This window comes from Euphorbia lathyris, chromosome 8 (assembly GCF_963576675.1).
Source record: "Euphorbia lathyris chromosome 8, ddEupLath1.1, whole genome shotgun sequence".
In the NCBI taxonomy this organism is placed as follows: Eukaryota; Viridiplantae; Streptophyta; class Magnoliopsida; order Malpighiales; family Euphorbiaceae; genus Euphorbia; species Euphorbia lathyris.
The window spans coordinates 14,985,900-15,007,944 of record NC_088917.1 but is presented as its reverse complement, the minus strand read 5'-3'; the positions used below and the strand labels follow the sequence as shown (position 1 = coordinate 15,007,944).

Here is a 22,045-nt window from a genome sequence, read left to right as displayed (position 1 = left end):
ATATTTGCTATTCAAATTCGATAAAAAAAATTTAAATAAAGATTGGATTCATAACGAATCGGGAAAAATGTGAAAAATAATTCATCGAGGGATTTATGACTTTTGCCAAATTAAAAATGGGAAAATTACACAGAAATTCATATTCTAACAATTATTTACAACTATGTCAAGTTATAATTTTGATTTATGTCAAACTAGTAAAATCAGTACTTTTAATATATTTTAAGGATTAGAATTTATAAATTAAAAGTCTAGAATATATTTTCTACGGTTTGAATTGGAGTCTACAATATTTAAATTAGGATGTAAAATCATAATATATAGAAAATAATGATAAATTAAGAATTAAGTTTTGTGATTTGACTTAATTGTAATTTGTACTTAATTATGATATTCATGTAATTGATCCATTAAAAATAGACAGGTTGGAAAGAGAATAGCCCCTACCCTATGCCTAACTGGACCACCAGCCCATGTGAGTGTATACGTTTAGTCATGTGTTTGATATGCTCTATTATTATGATTTTAGCTCATTATTTTAATATCTTACAAAAGTCCATTCAAATACATAGTTGAATTAAAATTACTTATTTAAATAATTACATGTTCCATCTATTTTATCATAATTATTTTTCATACATTCTAAAATATAATCTACTTATACTTTTGGAATAGTTAGATTTAACAATTTGTTATTTCTATCAATGTGTTAATTTTGTTAAAGAAAGCCATATTTGATTCAGTTGTTGTTGTTAATATTAATAATTTATTATCCGTATATGTTTATTGTTATTAATAATTAGTAGATATTAGCTTATTTTTTTTTTCTAAAATAATAATCAACGGTTGTTTTTCTATTCTAACTAGATCTATTTATGGATCAGACTGTGTCAGGCTCGAACTGAGCACAATGGGCTTTACCTAATACATGTATTTTACTGCAGGAACTAAAATAATAATAAGTAAAAGGGACTAAATGGACACGACACAATATACAGTAAAACCTCGATAAATACATATCCTTGGAACTGGAAAAAAATGTTCATTAAGCGAGATTATTTATTTATCGATAAATCAAATATTTATTATTTTATAGATAATTTTTCATTATAAAATGCGATGTCGAACATCTTTTGAACCATCCTAGCAAGAATGATGCAATTATGGAATCGCCTACAGACAAAAAAATTATCTAGTCAATAATGAACAATGATGATGGAAATGATTTAGAGCCAAATGATAGTTGCGTTGTCACAAATGTATCGTCAAAAGTGGCATTTCAAGCAATGGTTACCTTAAACAACTACTTGCTACAACATGAACAAAATATATCAGAAGTTGTGTTTGCACTATAAAAAGTTAAGCATATTTATTTATTGAGGTTATTACTTTATCGAATATTTATTTATCGAGGTTTAACTGTAATGAAATATGTCACGTCCGTGTCTAATAATTATTGAGTTTGTGAAGTTAATTTGGTATTATAGGAAAAATTTGGAGTTACTTTGATGGTTTTAGGTATAAATTAAATATTTAGAGTTAGTTTTAAAAGATTATAGAAAGACGAAGGACCAAACCTGATATTTTCATATTTGAGATATATAAATCTCAGTTCAGGCGGCGTGATCATCTTCTTTATATATATCATCTTCTTTCTTTTCATTTTCATTTTCTTTTTCTTTTTTATTCATTATCAGTTCTCCACTGTTTCTTTGATTTACGGATATTCGACCGTTCGAATTATTTGAAATTTAAAGTATAGCATCCTTATGCATAGATCTAAGTTCTAGCCGAAGAGTTTTTGAGTTTCGGAAATGTTTGGAGGGAAATGGCTTAGACAGAGTTGAGAGGCGAATTGAACGGGTTTGTGGTTTTCAATTAATAGCCAAGGTAAGTAACTATCAACTATATTTTGAGTTTGATGTATATAAATATATATATAATCACAGAATTTACAGAAATTGATATTTCAGGGTTTCTACGGGTATTTTGTAAACTTGGGGTTTTCCACGATTTTGCTTTTTATTGTGAAATTACGGTTCAAATGAACCTAATGATTATGATTCTATATGAATTTCCTATTTTACTTGATTATGTTGATTTAAGGTTTGATTTGAGTGATTTACATATATACGTATATGTTTTTGGTTTCAATATATATCTATATTGAACAAAATGAATTTGATGATTTCTTACGAATTGTGTTTGGATTGAGAAATCTGTTGCGGTTATTATTATTATTTTGGATTGAAGTCCAAATATGATTTTTATGATACAAAATGGCTAATTGAAGCCAAATATGATTTTTTGTTATGCAATAGTTTGAAATTTGATTGTGAAATGATATTTGAGCACGTTATGATTTTATGATTTTATATCCATCGAGAGTTATCCGGATCGGTGGTTTTATATTTGAAGACCATGTTCAGTGAGGGACATGGCCTGTGTACACAGTGTGAAGACCTATTGGGTACGGCAGCGAAGTGTTGGGTAAGACCATATGGGATAGGCAATGTTAAGAGACGTCTCGATTATATATGTGGTTATGGATTGATACTTAAGGGGAGAAACTCGAGGATGGATACAATGTTTTAAGTTCATTTGGATTATGTTTTACGTTATGATTGATTTTGATATAAGGATATCACGTTTGATTGATTACGATTTGGTTTGATAAAACGCTTATTTGATTATAATATTTTATAAGGTTTTGAACTCAAGAATCGATACAAGATTATATATTTTTGGTTTAACACCTTGATCCTATTATGAACTTTAGTTTTTGAGTATATTTTATAACGTTTTGATTAAATCCCTTTCTAAAGGTATATATGTAGTTATGTTAAGAAAAACTGATTTTTATAGCTGATAGTTTCTTACTGAAATTTTTGTCTCACGTTTTTAAATGTTTTAATGTTTTTAGGTGAGAACGTACAAGATAGAGAGAAGGTTACCGACCAATTAGTCGAGAATCAGAAGTTGTTGCTTATTATTAGAATTATGGTTAGAACTTTGGTATTTCAATTGTAATATAATATGATATTATGATATTGGGATAAATTGGAGACTCCTAAGTGTTGATTACAATCTTTCGATTTCACGCTCGATGCCGATTGAGGTCGTCTAGGGTCGGGTTTGACAAAATATCTATTCAGTTATCTAACGATATATAAATGCATTTTGATATTTGATTTCTCTTATTATTAAATGTAAATTATGCATAATCGGATAGCTATGAAACGTTGACGTATAATATATGCTTTGAAGTTAGGTTAGAGGCCGAACTATTAATTCTGGGCCACCATAACGTTTTGAAAGAGAAAAAGACAAAAATTAGGTGTTTTACAAAATTACAACTAAATTATATCATCAAATTTAATTTTCAATATGTCATTTTTTTATCTATATATACCAAATTAAATATGATTTTACACCTAATTTAAAAAGTTTAAACCCTAATTTATAAATTCCAAACTCTTGACAATATATTCTAGATCCCTAATTTATAAACTTTAATGTTTAAAAATAATGATTTTATTAGTTTGATATAATTCAAAATTATGATTTGACATAGTTGTAAATAGTTTTTTAAAACTGAATTTCTGTATAAATTTCCCAAAAATTAAATGCAAAATTGTAGTGCTTGAAAAAGTTAGAAATTTTAAGAAACTTTTTTATTTCTTGATTTTGTTGATTTTTTATTGACTAAGTTTTTTTATATTTCATTTTGATACACTAAGCTTTTGTCTTAATTATAAATGTAATTATAAACATTAAATTAAAAGAGCACTAGTTATGTATTTTCCTATAATTATATCAAATATATAAAAAATATATATTTTTAAATTGTTAAAAATACAAATTTTAAAACAAAATAAAATAAGTATAATTTCTATTAATTAAGATTTATGTTTAAAGTTAGATTTTTTTTATGCCACTAAAGACTAAGTAACATGTGCAAATATAATTAATGGAAGGTTAAACATGTCAATTTAAAAAATCAATCCTTAATCTTAAGGGCGTTTGGTTACTTTTTTTTCATTAGGTTTGATTTGTTTGATTAGACATTTCATGTTTGTCTTTTATAGTTGAAAAGTAATTTTTTTTTTATAAAAGTAAAGAATCTGTGAAGTAGTCTTTTCCAACAACGAAAATCAAGTAAATCAAACGTGTCTTAAATACTTAAACCCAATATATTAAGAGTTTATTTCTCTTAAAAAAAAGTGTTCATTTGTTAACATCACTTGAAAAATCTAGCATTTATTAGTCAAGATATTTAACTTACAAGTTTTTTCGATGCAAGAGCTTCAGAAAAGCAAAAACAAAAAACAGATATAAATTATAGGTAAGGTCGAGGGAACTTAATTAAGGATCACATTCGTGGATCACGAGACACCACCAGCATCATCTAAGAACTTCAAATAAGCACAAGAATGACATTGATCATATATATAAAGGTCTCTTGGAATAATCAGAGCAAAGTTGGCAAGCGTGTCTGTCACTGGTTGCTTTGTGTGGAGAATACTGACTATCCAGTCTATATCAATAAGCTCAATGTAAGCGAGTATCAGGTTGCTGCATACGCTGGAGTTCCCGCATCTTCTATTTAGCAATCGGACAATTAACATTGAATCACTCTCGATAACAATATGTTTAATATTATCAATTAATATTTTAAATTTAATACTTAATTTTAATATCTATTAAAGAATTATACCATCTAATACTTTCGACATTATAATACTAAACACTTAAAATTAAATACTTATTTTTTCACCACTTAATTTTATCAAATATAATTATTTTTTCAGTCTTTAGTACATGAATGTTGAATGTGAATCAAAAGTAATTTCTTGAAATGTCTTATTCAAAATTGAGTGACAATTAAACATTATATTATAAAATTATAATGAGAAAATAAGAGAAACATTGAATTGGAAAGCAATCATGTCTAAAAAAAAGAGAAGGTCCTCCTCCATCCAACAATAGAAGTGGGAGTGGGGTAAGAAATGTTGGGTGATAAAGATTGAAAGAGAAAATGGGCCTACCTTAGCCCCCATTATCCCCCACATTCTATTCCTATTAATTACTTTATTTTATTTTATATATTTCTTTTTGAATTTTCATATAGAGAAAGAAAAAAAATACAAATTGAGAATTTAGTGCTATTCTACTATATGTTTTTTATTTTATTTTTCAATGACTAACATCACCTAACTTTTATTTTATTTAATTATAAAAGAGGCTCCATTTCAACATATTATAATTTTTTTACAAATATATATATATTATTGGTATTAAAGTTTCATGAAAACATATTTTTTTTATATTTAATATTTAAAATTCCATAAGAAAACTGTTGGGATATGACATTTCCTTCCAATTCATGAGAATTTGAGTTAATTTCATTTTATTTCATTTAATTTTGGGTAATTAATTTACTAGTCCCTATACTTTGACAAAACACACTGTTTAGTCCCTGTATTTTCAAAAACACATGGTAAGGTCCCTAACCTTTTTCTCAGTGAACTGTTTAGTCATTCCGTCTGTTTGTTAGATTTTTTACCGTGTATGACTTCGGAAATGACTAAATTACCCTTTACTATTTACCTTCAAACTTCAGAAGAGAAAATCCAATTTAGAAGAAGAAGCTATTTGTATAGAGAACAAGAAAAAGAACAGACCCAATGCTTACGAATTTGAACGATTAAGAAGAAAATCAAGAAGAAGAACACTCAAAATTGATTTCAGATGCATTAGAGTTATATGGTACTAGAAATATGGTACTAGTGGCCCTATCAAGATGGTACTAGAAATATGGGATATCGAGGAAAACACCATGATGTGAAAGAGATTCTGATAGTGTTATTACTATAACGATACATGCTAAATATGTTGCTTCTGCCCTAAGTAGCCGTTCGCGAGACTCTCTGTTGTACTCGTCTAGAGGAGCCAGGGGCCGAATTCACATCAGAAATCGCCAACATGAACACAAACGAATCATAGTTTCGAAATAATGGTATTTCAATGTTTGAAAGGAAGGCTGGAATGGCAACAGACGTCTATTATTTCACCCGACCCGAGAGTACCCATTTTTTTGTGGGAACATCTAGTTTACAAGCAAGAAGATCAATAGGATTGGAAAGAGAAAGATGTCGATTCAGAGAAACATATGTTATAATATTCTATAAAATAAAGACTTATAATTTTTTATAAATTTGAGTACTTTGAGTAAAAAGGAAAAGGGGAATCTGGTAAAATAAAAGAAAAGAAGAACGCAAATCCAAATTGACTAACAGAATCTTCATGGGAGTCTAACGGCATGACTAAACAGTTCACCGAGAAAAACGTTAGGGACTTTACCGTGTGCTTTTAAAAATACAGGGACTAAACAGTGTGTTTTGTCAAAATACAGGGACTAATAAATTAATTACCCTTTAATATTATATTTCTTCCAGAAGGTGCTAGCTCACAAGTTTCTGTTAGTTAGTTTGTAACAAAATTTCCGTCTTCCTTTGTAATTGATCTTGATGTCTCTTTTTTGTTTTTAGTTTGTTATAAATAGGTGATATCTTCGTTAATGAATTCTGCTTTTTCACTGCCTCTGGTGACCTGAGATGACAGTAAACGGTCAGAAAATGAGACTGATATTCCACCGAACCCTCTTTGATACCTAAGTCATAATGGTACTTGAGAAAGTACGAAATGAGCTTGAAAGCAGTTATGAGAGAGAGAGAGAGAGAGTATTCAAAATGACGTACCTGAGGCATTGATTCCCAAACTATTTATGGGCAATTCAATTACTTACACAGAGTTTGTGTTCTTTAAACGTGGCATCTGCTTATTGGGTTCGGACCCTATATTTCATCTTGTTCCGCATTAAGTGGGAGTTGGGAGCGTGTCTTTGGGATATGAGAATATGGGTCCACGTGTCTGCCCAGGCAGCTCTCAAAGAAGCTTTCTAGGACACATCTTCGGTATGGAGGGTTGGTAGACCTCTTTAGTATGGGGGCTGGTAGACCTCTCCTTTGACCCCTCCTGAACAACTCTCGTTAGGATTCTTCAGAGAAATCTCATTTTCTAGGATATGTTTAAGCTACATGATGTCCAGTAGAGCAGGAAACTGATCCCTTCCTTTCTCCATATCTGCCAGCATCCCTTGCTTCCTTTAACTCCAAATGCATAACCTCCATTTCTGAAGCATGTTCAGCCCGAAGGATGTTCATAGATTCTTGAATATTCTAAATCATTTGTTTCGTCAAACCATCCAGGAAGACACATTATTTCGGATCCAATAATCCTAAATAGGCTTCAATCCTTTGATCTAAGGCTGGAGTAACGAACAACGGTGTTATTGGATGGTTGCTCGAATCCACTAAGCCATGATTATGTGTAGCTGATGAACTTGGCATATCTTCAGAACCATAGGTTGAATCACATGTTGAATCATAGGTTGAATCACAGGGCGAACGACTGAACTACGAACATGAACTATTATTATGAAAAGTGTCCATGCTCACCACACCAAATGATGTCTTCATTATTGAATTCTACTTCCTAACTGACTCCGGTGACCTGAGATGATAGCTTGGGAATCAGGGCCAGAGTTTCGAGGAATCCTCTTCGATACCTAAGTCAGAATGTTACTTCTAAAAGTACGAAATGAGCTTGAAAGTAGTTGAATAAGAGAGAGATTATTCAAAATGACATACGTGAGGCCCTGATTCCCAAGATATTTATAGGCAATTCAATTACTTACACAGAGTTTGTGTTCTTTACACATGGCAACTGCTTATTGGGTTCAGACCCTATCCTTCCTCTTGTTTCGCATTAAATGGGAGCTGGGAGCATGCCTTTGGGATCTGGGACAATTATTGTCCACGTGCCTGCCTAGACAACTCCCAAAGAAGCTTTCTTCGATATTAAGTCTTCTTACTTCAACTCTCTATGGGCTTATTAAACTTAAGCCCAAATTCCAGATTCGGGCCTTAGATTACTGTACAAGTATTTCAGGCCCATTCATTTACTACCGTATCAATAGGTATACAACTTTCTTACTTATTAAGATAATTCAATGTTATTATAGAATTATTTTCTTTATAAGTTTCATATGGTATAAGAGAACTAGGTTGTAAACTTTGATTGTGGATTTAGATATACAATGGCAAGAAAGCAAAAAAAAAGAACTGGAGCATACCACATTCGTCAAGATAATGGATATTCTGATAATCATACTGAAGAAATTGAAGAAGAAAGTTCAGAGTCTCATATTTGAATCATTCAAATGCATTCATGAATCCTAGTTTGGTGCTGATTAATATTACTTTAACAAGCAATAATGACTTGTCATGGAGCAATGTTATGGTTCATGTGCTAACAACAAAAGATCTTTGTAGTTTGTTAGTCACACTAGTTCAGTAGTTCTACACAAGGATTTAGTGCTTCAGAATGTCTTGTTTATACTTGGATTTCAATACAATTTACTCTCGGTAGGGTAGTTGTTAAATCAGTTCACAGTTGAAATCATTTTTTATAATAACTGTTGTTGCCTGCAAGAATATGAGACACACAAAATGATTGTAGTGGAATGGATAATAGATGGATTGTATCTACTAGATCATTCTTCTTTCTTTTCAAAAATCATTGAGAAATTACAGAAATGTAATATCAATAAGGCTTTAGCAGTACAACAGACGCATGATAATGTTGATTTATGCCATTTACGTTTAGGTCATGCTTCTTTTTATTCTTTAAGTCATGTAGATGGTATTGATTTGCAATGTAATTTTATTGGTTGTGAAGTCTGTCCTTGTGAAAAAATGCATAGGTTTTCTTTTGTAAGAAGTGAAATCAAAACAACACAGAGATTTCAGTTACTTCACTTAGATGTTTGGGAATCTTATAATACATCTGTTATTTCCGCAGCTCAGTATTTCCTTACCATCATGGATAATTATACTCGTGTGACTTAGATTGTTTTGTTACAACATAAAACACAATTCTTGAAAGCAATTGAAATATTTCTGCTAATGATTCAAACACAAGATGACGCTTTTGTTAAAACAATAAGAAGGGATAATGGTGGATAGTTTGTCAACAAACAACATAGTGACTTATTTAGAACAAAAGGCATTATTCATCATAGAAGTTGTTCTTAAATAACACAACAAAACATGTAGTGGAATGTAAGCACGAACACTTTCTAAAAGGTGCAAGGGCATTTCAATACATGTGTTAAGATACGCACTCGAGTTTGTTTTATTCTCATTATACTGTATCTATAACTCAAACCTATTACGATTCGCATTCAAGTGGGTGCAAAACTACAAGGAAATCACTTACATGATTTTGTATTTTCCTTGGTTCCTCTTAACTTTATAGAAGACAAAGAAATAAATTGTTGTTAGTCGTTCTTCTACTGAAGAATAATATTGAAGTTTAGCTTTTACATGTGGTGATCTTAAGAAGACATCTTACTTCCCTTTCATATTTTGATTTTCCACTTTCAACATCCTACCTTGGTTTCATGTGATTGTCAAACATTGTTGGTCAAACACTTACTATTATAGCAAAAAATCATATTTTCCATGAAACTACCAAGGTTTCATCAAATGGACTCATGCTTCAACTCATATACAGATTGTAGACATTTGTTCTAAAGCTTTCAGCCACAGTTGCGTTCACATGGACCCCGATGACCACGTAAATTTGGTCATTCACCGTTAGATCTAGGCGAATTAAATATAAGCCTTAGGATGTTTTGAATCTCCACCTCAGAATTTTAATCCGCCTAGATCTAACGGTGAATGACCAAATTTACGTGGTCATCAGGATTCATATTAACGCAACTGCTATATGTTTTAGGTGTTATCCAAGATGAATCTTCATGATTTATCACTTGCATCTTTTTTAGGGGAGGGAAGGAGGAGGATGTTGGCATATGACATTTCATTCTATTCATCATAATTTCATTTAATTTCGGATCATTTTTATAAGGTTTCAATTTAGTCAAGCTTACAAGTTTATGTTAGTTAGTTTGTGACAGAAAGAATTTGTTTTCCTTTGTAACTGATCTTGATACTTATTTATTGTTTTTAATTTTAGTTTTTTACAAGGCTTAATAGGCACCCAACCTCCTAAACTTGTAACTTTTTTTCACCTGGTCCCCTCAATTTAGGGGACAACCTCTCAACCCCATCAACTCTCCAAAAACATCACATACAACACCTTACACCCCTATGTTCGGTCAAAATATTGACCCGTGTAGAAAATGTGTTTGACTGTTGACCACACCAATGCCATGTGTCACCTTTTTATTAAATTTTTCCAAGTGATTTCACCTCGACGACCACTACCGCCAACCTCAGCACCTCGATAAGGTTGCGACGACAAACAACGACAACACCTCGCATACAATAATCACTTGGAAAAATTTAATAAAAAAATGACACGTGGCATTGGTGTGGTCAACAGTCAAACGCATTTTCTACACGGGTCAATATTTTGACCGAACATAGAGGTGTAAGGGGCTGTATGTGATGTTTTTAGAAAGTTGAGGGGGTTGAGAGGTTGTCCCCTAAGTTGAGGGGGCTAGGTGAAAAAAAGTTACAAGTTTAAGGGATTGGGTGTCTATTAAGCCTTTTTTATAAATTATAACTTCCTTGCATATTAAGAAAATTTAATAATATTTTGAATTATTTTCTTCCTAAATTTCATAAAAATAAGTAAAAAAAAAATATTGATTGATAGAAAATAATAAAAACACATGAAATTTTTTGTCAGATATAATAAAAAAAGTATTTTTTATGAACCAACTTTTTCTGAAATTAAATTTGTTATTTTTTTTGTAAAATAAACAGATAAGCCTTTATTTTTATTTTATTTTATTTTCTTACTTTTATTCTTGTTTTTTTTATAAGGTTACCTTTATTCTTGTTGACTGAATCTAATTTAGCTAAATTATTTTACGCTTTAAAATATTATACAATTCAAAAGTATCAAAAAAAAAAAAAGATATAGAGGGTTCAATCCATAGTACCCAAAGTTCAAAAATATAATATTTTTACAAATTTGTAATTGAAAATCCATTGTATCATATGATTCATATCATCATCCTTATTAATTATTTTAGTATAAATATATATAGGTATGAAAACTAATCATTCAATAAGGACATAGACTGTGACTATTCCATGAATCAATGTTATAAATAAAAAAATAAAAAGTTCAATGTACATTGTCATGTGGAAATAGTCCAAGAATGAGATCTTTCTATGTAAATGCATGCATATATAGTAGTACAACATAAAATAATAGAAAATGGTTAACTCTTAAACTTGTTTAAGAAACTTGATTGGTCTCTAAATTTTTTTAAAGAGCATAATAATCTTCTCAATTTATTTAAAATGTCTCGATAGCCCATCAACTTAAGTAAAATATAATCAATGAATCATTCGATTGTAAAAGTTGTATACGTAAGGTGTGTTGCATGCACCTTAAAATATTGTTACATCATTCACATAATAGATTAAAGACTTACAGTAGTGCTCACCTGGACCCTGAATGGCCAAATGAATTTGGTCATTCACCGTTAGATCCAAGCTTATTAAATCTAAACCTTAGGATGGTTTGAATCTCCACCATATGATTCTAATAAGCTTGGATCTAACAGTGAATGACCAAATTAATTTGGTCATTCAGGGTCCAAGTGAGCACTACTGTAAAGACTTAATACATCATTTGTCCTCTCAACTTGTCCAAAAAATTGGTCTGAACTTTGAAAATATCTCGATAACCCCCTCAATTTGTATAAGATGTTCATATAGCCCTCTGAATTTACGTAAATGTAATCAATTAATCACTCAGTTGTAAAAAAATAAGTTACCCGCGAAAAGTGTGTTGGACGCGTCTTAGAAAAGTAAAACAACCAAGTTCGGGGTATCTGGTTCTAATATTAGAGAATATAAGTTTTAGAGTTGAGCAAGTAAGAACTTCTTTTTTATATATGTTTTGATTCATTTTGTAAATTATGTAATAACATTTTAACACGCGTGCAATGTAGTTTTCACATACAGCTTATTTTTTTGCAATCAGATTATTAATTGGTTATATTTTACGTAAGTTGATGAGGCTATCTGGATATTTTATACAAGTTGGGGTGTTATCGAGACACTTTAAAAATTCAGGTGGTCAATCAAGCTTTTTAGACAAGTTCAAAAAGCAAAGGCTTAATACATTATTTGCCTCCTGAACTTGTCCAAAATGGTTGATTGGCCCCCTGAACTTTCAAAGGGTATCAATAGCCCCCTGAACTTGCATAAAATGTTCATTTAGCCCCCTGAACTTGCGTAAAATATAATCAATTAATCACTCGGTTGTAAAAAGGTAAGTTAAATGCGGAAGATATGTTGCACACATCTTAAAAAAGTAAAACGACCAAGATCGGGGTATGCGATTATAATATTAGAGAAGAAAATGTTTTATAGTTGAATAAGTAAGAAATTCTTTTTTAACATGTTTTAATCTATTTTGTGAAGTATGTAATAACATTTTAAGGCACGTGTAACATATCTTCCGCATTTGACTTATTTTTTTACAACCGAATGATTAATTGATTACATTTTACGCAAGTTGAGGGGGCTAACTGAATATTTTATGCAAGTTCAGGGGGCTATCGAGACACTTTCAAAGTTCAGGGGGCCAATCAACCATTTTGGACAAGTTCAGGGAGCAAATGATGTATTAAGCCAAAAGCAAATAATGTATTAAACCGAGATTAAAACATATTAAAAAATGAAGTTCTTACTTTCTTAAATGTAAAACTTTCCCCCATATACTGATATTGATCTTTTTACTTTTCTAAGGTATGTGCAACATATCTTCCATATGCAACTTAATTCTTTGCAACCGAATGATTAATTGGCCGTATTTTAAGCAAATTAAAAGGATTGTCGAAATATTTTAAGTAAATTTAGGAAACTATCAGGATACTTTAAAAGTTTAGGACCAATCAAATTTTTTTAACAAATTCAAGGGCCAATAATGTATAATCCAATAGAAAGTTGTCCAAGTTGATGGGTATGTATAACATAAATATTAATTATTTATAATTGACATCTAATTAATGATTGTTAATTACAATTAGGAAATAATAAAGCTATTTTAGAATGTGGTTATGAAGCATCATCAAATCAAATGCAAGTGGGTAAGATATGCATGCACCTCCCCAAAATTTTGGTGAGTTGTTTTTCTTCATTAGAGAGATAAAATGAGGTGGATACTTTATTATTAATTTTTTGATATATATAAATATAATATTGGGCTCATGGATGTCATGGGAATTTTTTATGTTATTATTATTTATTTATTAATTATAAAGTTTTATTTTATGCTTTAAGGAAAGAGAATAGAGACATTGCATTTTTCCTATCTTGGTCAAAAGGAATTCATAATAATAAATTAAGAAAGGAACCTCATAACTACATGAACCAAAAAAAAAATATTATTTTATTGAATGAAAAATAAAATTTGTGAATCAGATTGGGGAAATTGAGAGACTACATTGTCACTCCATCCATCGCATGTAATCCCACATAAAAATTTTGCGATACAAATTGCATAGATTTGTTTAGTGTGTATGAGGTGCGAACTTGATTGTGATGTCTTGCTTCTGTCTTCAGCTCAGTTTACATCTATCATCATTTTTTTTACAATTAAAAACCATTTGAGTTTAAAGTTTTTAACGGTGTCATTTTTGTTACTTAGAATTTTTTTTAGTGAAAACTAACCACCCAGTAGAAGAGCTTGTCACTTGCCCTTTTGGTAGGACGCTAGAAGGAGAGAAACATGACACTGTTTAATAAGAGGTCTAGATCATTAGATGTCTTAACACATGCCATCGTTTCTAGCCAGGAATTAACGGAAATTTGGCTAGGGTACGGATTGAATTCCTTATATATCTACTACGTTAAAAGAGAGATGGAACCTCTTTCCTTATTCTAAGTATAGTTCAAAGACGACTAGATGACCCTCATGATCAATGTGAGAGCATTACCCTTTTGATGGAAGAACGAACACGATTCTTTAAAGTTCTAGATTTTTTCCGCATAAACCTAGAATGTCATATGTTGACATCAGGTAAAGTTGATTATAAACCTTTGGATTTAATTGTTTGAAATGGAACTAGCTTTGATGATGATCTTATGACTCTGTATCACTAAGGGTCACTTATTCAATTTGTTATTGGGTTCGCGATTTACATGAATTCTTTCGAACTAAAGGTTACACACATAAAAATGAACAAGAACAAGCGACAAAAAACATACTTACTAATCTAATGGAAGAAAGAACATGGAAGTCTGGAAAGCCTAAAGAAGAAAATGAAAAGGCAGATATGGGAGAACATAAAAGGAAAACAAAGTGAGAGGCATCCTCACCCTTTTATATGCCTGTGAACTTAGGACACTAAAACAATGGCTAGAAGACATAATTGCTCCAAAGTGGCGCTCGTAAACCCTAATTAAAAACCATATTAAAAATAAAATAAAAAACTTTTAAGTGGTCAAAGCTTCAAAATGATGCCATACTCAAGGACATGTAACATCCTAGTCTAATACTATGTAGATATCGCCCTATTTGGCCTAAATCCAACACCTTGAGCCTCACGGCTTTAAAAAACGTATATATGTACTAGATTCTCACCTTACTAATAAGCCCCAGACACATCCTCTATATTTTCGATGTGGGATTCAGTTAATTTATATCCCCATTATCATCCTTTAAGGTCGCTCCTTGCTTAGACCTTCTACCGCGGTGCCACCCACACCAGGCCGAGTCGTTATATGGCGACCATTCCAATGATGTCAATTTGATTTGAGAGCGTATGTCATGCCATCACATGCCAACCCAAAACTGTCTATCTTCCTAAGATTTCAAAGAATCAAATGTCATCTCACTACTGTTCCCCAAATCCATCATTTCATCATATTTATATTAAAGACATCCAACACAACATAAACTCAGGGCTTTGGCCCCTTATGAAATAAAGACTTTGGAAATATATCATTGGTTCACCAAACCACAAAAATGTAAAACTTGGTCGAAATCCTAAAGAACTTCGATAGTCTGAAAAGGGAGACATAATAATAAGGAACTAAAATAGAAATGTCATATGAACCAATGAATATGTATGTCCCAATCAAATGCAATGATGGAAGATATATAATTACTTGATACATATGGGACAATAAGATGAGCATGTTGATTCCAAAATATGTCACTATGAGTTGGTACATTCCAAATTTGAGTAGTCCCGCTAGAGGATATATTTCCCACATCTGTCGTGAATTTCAATCAGGGCATAAGAAATGCATACATTTTGAAAATATCCATAGAGCCCTATAAATAGAATTAACAGTTACCCAACCAATGTACATAATTCTTCTACCTTAGAATTCTATCACCCTATTTTATTCATCCTCGACACTTTGCTAATTTAGATATTAGAGTGAGGTCGTTGGTTCTCGGCCCCTCTCTAAATTTTCCCACATCAGATATATTTTTATATATACATAATTAGTTTACTTTTCAATTTTGGTTAACCATCGGTTTTTAAAATGAAAAACTGAAACTTAGTCCAAATGCATATTGAGCTTAAAGGGTGTACACGAAATAAGAAAATTATCTCACATATATAAAGCGTACTATAACTCCCTAATTAAGTTAGAATTGAAAAACAACTACCTACGATAATTTTAAAAGGAAATTCAATTATTTTTATATAAAAAAAATTAATTAAGTTGTATCAGCTATCAACAACAATTGAATTAAACTCTTTTCTCTCGCGTTTGGCTTATTTTCCTCTTCATGAAACTGTAATCATGTCTGGTTCATTTTCGTCCATTTCAACTCACACTTATCATAGTTGCAATGATGATGATTATGATTTTGATGTTGAATATGCGGCTCAGACTCTTATTTCCTTATCTTCTTTTTCATTTTCTTCTTCTTTTTTTAGAAATTTTTCAGAGCTTCGTTGGAGTAGAACTAGAAAACGATCTAGAACTGTTTCCCTTCCAATTAGTTCTAGTGATAATGGTTTAGTTTAAAAGGTTAAGGATTCTATACCAGTCAAGTCCAATGATAGCTTAGTTGAAGAAGTTATGAGTTATTTCGAATATCTTCAAGTCGATAAGGGGCGTAGTGTAGACAGAGCATTAGAGGGTTTGAAAGACAATTTCCAATGGAATAAAGAGATTGTTGCCATAATTGAAAGTTTGGAATATCTTCTATCTGAGAGGCTCGATGAAGATGAGATGTTAGAGGTTTTAAATGTCATTTGTAACAATAGGGTGAAGAAGAGAAAAATTGATGTGAAATTGGAGTAGCAGAAGGAATTTGGCACTGCTGATGATGATGATGATGACGACGATGATGATGATGATGATGATGATGATGATGATGATGATGATGATGATGAAGCAGAATAAATTTACAGAATTAGTTGGAGAAGATAACAGAAGTTATGAATGCAAAGAATATAAAGAAGTATTTGTCGATTATTGAGTTATTGGCGGACAATGGCAAACAAGATCAGATGTAAAGATTAAAATCGAAGATGGTTCAAATGGAGATGGAGGAGAAAAGGAATGTATTTACAAGTGCAATCAGTTCGGTACCAGTTTTTTCACTGGATAGCTCTAATTGAGAAGGAAGCAAAATCTGGCGAACAACAATTGATGAGGTTTTAGTTTGATTTGATTTGAACGTCTCTCTAGATGATCATATTTGGGAGTCAAATAGCACACCAAAATTGGTTGTGATTAAAAATCAATTGAATATGAGTTTAGTTTGTATGAATACTACTTACTATTGCTGATTAAACATAAAAAAAAACTCTGATTTGCATTAATTTTGCAGTTGAAACACAACTGAAGAATATTTTGAAAGCTAATTGTGTTGATGTGAAAAATGGAAAACTTGCTAAGAGAATTGTCTCACATATATAAAGAGTTATATAAATCCCAGTTAAGTTAGAATTGGAAAAACAACTACCTACAACAATTTTAAAAGGAAATTCAATTATTTTTATAAAAAAAAAATTAATTAAGTTGTATCAACTATTAACAACAATTGAATTAAATTCCTTTCTATCACGTTTGGCTTATTTTCCTCTTCATGAAACTATAATCATGTCTGGTTCATTTTCTTCCATTTCAACTCCCACTTATCATAATTGCAATGATGATGATTATGATTTTGATGTTGAATATGCGACTCTTATTTCCTTATCTTTTTTTCATTTTCTCAGAGCTTCGTTGGAGAAGAACTAGAAAATGATCTAGAACTGTTTCCCTTCCAATTAGTTCTAGTGATAATGATTTAGTTTAAAAGGTTAAGGATTATGTTCCAGTCAAGTCCAATGATAGCTTAGTTGAAGAAGTTATGAGTTTTTTTGAACAAGTCGATAAGGGGTGTAGTGTAGACAGAGCATTAGAGGTTTTGAAAGACAAGCTCCAATGGAATAAAAAGATTGCTACCGAAATTGAAAGTTTTTAGTATCTTCTATATGATGGGATCGATGGAGATGAGAAGTTGGAGGTTTTAAATACCATTTGTAACAATGGGGTGAAGAAGAGAAAATTTGATGTGAAATCGGAGAAACAAAAGGAGAATTTGGCTATGATGATGATGATGATGAAGCATAAGAAGAAGAACTTTACAGAATTAGTCGGAGAAGATAACAAAAGTTATTAATGCAAAAATGTAAAGAAGTATTTGCCAGTTATGAGCTATTGGCGGACAAGTGCAAACAATATCAGATGTAAAGATTAAAATCGAAGAAGGTTCAAATATAGATGGAGGAGAAAAGGATCCTATTTACAAGTGCAATCAGTTCCCTGCTAGTTTTTTCAGTGGATAGCTCTAATTGAGAAGGTAGCAAAATCTGGCGAACACCAAGTGATGCGGCTTCAGTTTGATTTTGATTTGAACGCCTCTCTAGATTATCATATTTGGGAGTCAAATAGCGCACCAAAATTGGTTACGATTAAAAATCAATAGAATATGAGTTTAGTTTGTATGAATACTACTTAATATTGTTGATTAAAGATTAAAAAAAACTCTTATTTGCATTAATTTTACAGTTGAAACACAATTGAAGAAGATTTTGAAAGCTAATTGTGTTGATGTGGAAAATGGAATACTCGTTATGTGAAGTTTAAACTTAGAGTTAGTGAATATCCTAGTTTTAGAGTTGTAATTTACAGTTTTAATTTTGGCCCAAAAGTTGTGAATCTTATCCTAGATACAAGTTATTCAATTGATTAGGGTGCTCTAAATTATAAATGTTTAATATTTCGAATATTGATGAATGGATGCAACGTATGTGGTTTTGGTTTTTCATAATTTGGTTCAATATGCTGCTTAGGCTTTGATTGGATGAGAGGTTTTGAAGGGTAATTAAAGGGAGGGTAGAGAAGGGTAAGGAAGGGGAAGGAGGGGGAGAGAGGGTATTACCCTTACCCTTGTTTGGGAGAAAGGGAAGGGTTCATTAAAACCCTTCAAAACCCTCCGATTTGGTGGGTTGAAAATCCATTAAAAACCTATTGATTTTGAACCCTTCAAAACCCTTCATTAACCCTTCAAAACCCTTACCCTCCTATTTTTTAATCTTCCAAACAAGGGTTTCCACTAACCATTCCATACCCTCCCTTTAATTACCCTTCAAAACCTTCCATCCAATCATAGCCTTAGTATTACTCATAAACAAGGAGCTCTATACTTATTGTTATACTTGTTATGCCTCTTCTAGTACAATTGAAATAAATTTTGAAAATTTGAATTGCATGTGGAACTTTAACTTATTTATTTGTTACTTTGATCTTTAGGGAACTTATTTATTTGTTACTTTGATCTTTAGGGAACTGAAAAGGTTGAAAGGATATTTTTAGATACATCTAAAATTCCTGAAGTGAATTTGAGCTCAAAGCCTTTTGCCAACATGCATAACCTCAGATAAATTGAGCTATCTTCATTGGGAAGAATACCCACTAAGCTCCATGCCTTCAAATTTTACAGGAGAAATTCTAGTTGAACTTAACTTGACATACAGCAATGTACAAAAACTATGGTCAGGAGTGAAGCTGATGTTTTATCCCCATTTTCATGGTGAGATATGGGAGAACGTAAAGGAAAACAAAGTGAGAGGCCTCCTCACCCTTTTAGATGCCTATGGACTTTTTTTTTTAAAAGAAAAGACCATATATTAAATAGAATCAGAATACAAGGCTTGAACAATGAAATCTGGAGGACTAGTATGTCACTCCATTAGTCCTGGCATAGAATAGGATGCCCTTGCAAGTTCATGGGCAATACTATTCGCAGAACGACAAGTAAAAATGATACTAAATCATTAAACGAATGAATCAACCTATTATTATCATCAAGAACAAGGTCCTAAAAAGACCTGGAGGTAGGTTGATTAAGATCTAAAACCACCATCTCTGCATCGGTTTCAACAAGACAACCATCCATGCCCTTTCTATTGAGCCAACTTAGAGCTTACCGAATGCCCATAGCTTCCCCTACACGAGGCAAGAAATCACCCCACACAAGTTTGGAAAAAGCTCCACAAAACTTGTCATTGCAGTCCCGTAGCACCGCCCTTAAACCCAGCAAACCTGACCCCGAGATAATAGAGGCATCCACATTCAGTTTAAAGCGAGCTGAAGGAGGTCGTAACTAGGAAATTGCATCCCGAGCAGACCCTGCCCTATCTGGAACAACCTGGGCACAAACATTCATCCCCTTTAATTGAGCATCCTGCCACTCCTTCAACCTAATGTTGCTAGACAAAAACAAACATCTGCAGAATTCCTTGAATTAATCCAAATAGAATTGTTTCTATTTAGCCACACATTCCACACAACCATAACCCACAAACAGTAATTCTCGGCACTAAAATTTGCAAGAATGGGAAAAATGATACTTGGTTTGTTAACCCGGATAAGATCCAAGAGAACCCGAACTGAATGTGGGTTGCCCAGCCCGTGACAGTTCCAAGCCATGATACTCGTGATGATGGGAATGTAAGACAAAAATGAAGACATAAGACAAAAGGCAAAACTTATCAAATAGATAAGACAAAACTCAACTTGTTAAAGAGACAATACACATTTTAATATTTAACCAGCAGAATTAAAGACAAGGGAAGAAACGACCAAAATAATTCAAAACTACCTCATTTATAAGAAGTTTTAACCAACCAAGACATAATTGGTCAAATAGAAACGAAACGAAACTGTGAAGAAAACCATATGCCTATTGTTAGACGAGGTGTCGCGGCCTAATCTCCCGAGCGGACCGGGGGGTGGACAACCTCATGGCGACGTAAGCGGTGATTGGCGACGTAAGCGGTGATTGGCGCCGAAAGCAACCAATCGTGGAATCAAGCTGCTCGGCAGGACCGGAGCTCGGAGATATGGAAGAGTCGCCACCCACGAATGGGAAAATGAACACCGATCCCTTGCGGGAGACCGGTGTGGGTTCGGAAAACTTAGGTACGAGCCGAGAAGGCTAGTTCCTTTCCGGAGAAAGGCTACTAGGCACCCCGACATCGCCCGGTTATGAACCACCGGCCTCCTACTCAGCATGTTAGGCGATAACGGACTAATCGTATACTTCTTTAAGTTTAAAATTCATTTGAAACCCTTTTCTTTCTCTTTTTAGAAACCGTTTTGAGCATATATTATTGAAAAGCCACCTTAATAAAGAATCACCCATTTATGTTATACATACACAGAGAGGGGGGAAGAAAGAAGTGATTTATTTACAACCGTATTTAAATGTTATGTTGTGTGTTTATTCTACACTAACTTATTTCCCAAAAAGAGTTTATTTACATGGTTCACACCTTAATCGTCGTTGGAACGATTTAGGTGCGTTTCAAAACCCCGTTTGATGAGTTTACCCGAATCGCCGTTGAAACGACTCGAGTATTTGAAAACGTTTGAGATAAAAACCTTTTAATGAGAAAACGTGGTTAAACATACAAGTCGATTTTATTTTGTACAAAATCTTTTAAAAAAATCTATTATTCGCAGAGAAAATGATTTTAATTACAATGATCCTTTAATCCGCCTTTGGAACGGATTAAGGTTTTAAAACGTGGTGTTTTGAAAACGATTTGAAATATTAACAAAAATGACTCTATTTATTTACATTAGAAACCTCTTAAAAAAACTCATTAGTTTACATAATTCAATTGAAAACTCTCTTTTTTGTGATTTATTTTCCCCTCTTATTTAATGGACTCTCTACTTATTATAATTACAATAATCAACTCATTTAAACTAATGTTTACACTCAAATAAAGCCCATTCGAAACATGGACCCATGAATAGCCCAAGAGAATAAAGAAAATAGTTTAAGCATATATATATACATTTAAATCAAAAAGAGAATATGAAAATGAGAGTTAAAAGAAATTATATGTATATGAAAATAATAGATACAATATATTTATACCTTTAAAAATGTGAAAATAGTAAATAAATCTCATAACTAAGAAAATAACATTTGTCCAAAATAGTTTCACTTAATAATTAATAACATAACCCAAATATCTCAAAACTATATATATACATAACTAATATAGCTTTTAATATCAAAAATAACATATACTATTAATTATCTCCCAAAATACCCAAATAAATAACCTTCAAAGTAAAATCTAATATAATTCAAATGAATAAAAAAGGAAATATATATATACATATACTTATATTTAGAAAATAGAATAAAAAATGATATACAAATGTTCTAAATAATTATGTACATTATATATCTAAAATAGTTTAAAAAAATATATGTTACATAACTATATATATATATAAAGGACCAAAAGCTTAAAAGTTAAGAAACAGGGACCAAAACAGCATTTTTTACATTCCAGCAGGTTTACCGACGGAAAATCCGTGGGTAAACAGCATTTAGTGACAGAAATGGCAAATTACAGCAGCAATCCAATATTTTCCAGATTTATTCA

The 22,045-nt window shown here is 31.8% G+C and overlaps 1 long non-coding RNA gene across 1 annotated transcript; it reads left to right on the top strand.

Annotated features, from left to right (window-relative positions):
* The first annotated feature begins 1,296 nt into the window (after positions 1–1,296).
* LOC136203082 (uncharacterized) lies at positions 1,297–3,200 on the top strand. The gene is made up of 2 exons (XR_010674703.1): positions 1,297–1,890; positions 2,924–3,200. It is a non-coding gene; the product is annotated as an uncharacterized lncRNA (long non-coding RNA).
* The last annotated feature ends 18,845 nt before the right edge of the window (positions 3,201–22,045 follow it).